Raw genomic sequence first — 715 nt, forward strand, 5'->3', positions numbered from 1 at the left:
ATGCCTGAGATATTGGTCAAACACTATTGTAATTATAGTTTCTGTGTGATTATTCAGGTCTGGGATGCCAGGAAACTAACATGTAGTCTCCATGTACAAAATGACACCCAACATTTGGCAATGTATATCCACATAAAGCCTAAGAAAGCTTTTTAAAAAGGGGACTTTTTAGACTCACAAAACAGGAGCTTCTTGGCAGTTACATTTTTTTTTTTTCATATTGGCTCTGTTTGCTGGCAGCAAATAGAAGCGGCTCCTTTAAGAGAAGGCTTTCTGACTCAGCATTAGCAGCAAAAGCAGCATGGCTTCTTTAAGAGACAGTTATATCCTTCTGTGGTCTTTGAAGAGTTGAAGACAGATAGTTACAACTTTCCTTAGTTATGATAAAAGATAAATTAGATATAAAAATTTAGACTCACAAAGATAAGATAGATGATACAATATTTCCTCAATATGCCACATGTCAATGTACTAAATATTGTAACTATAATTCTTGCTTGATAACTCTTTAGTATATATAATTTTGCTATGTTCAAGTTAAAACCTTACTTTTTAATTAGACAGAAAAAAGGAGATGATATGGGTTGTTTTTTTCTATATGTGTTGCTTTTATTGGTTGGTGAATAAAGTTCTTTGGGCCAATGACTTAGCAGAGTAAAGCCAGGTGTGAAGTCAGAACAGGGAGAGAGAGAGAGAGAGAGAGAGAGAGAGAGAG

This window comes from Microtus ochrogaster, chromosome 18 (assembly GCF_000317375.1).
Source record: "Microtus ochrogaster isolate Prairie Vole_2 chromosome 18, MicOch1.0, whole genome shotgun sequence".
Taxonomy (NCBI): Eukaryota; Metazoa; Chordata; class Mammalia; order Rodentia; family Cricetidae; genus Microtus; species Microtus ochrogaster.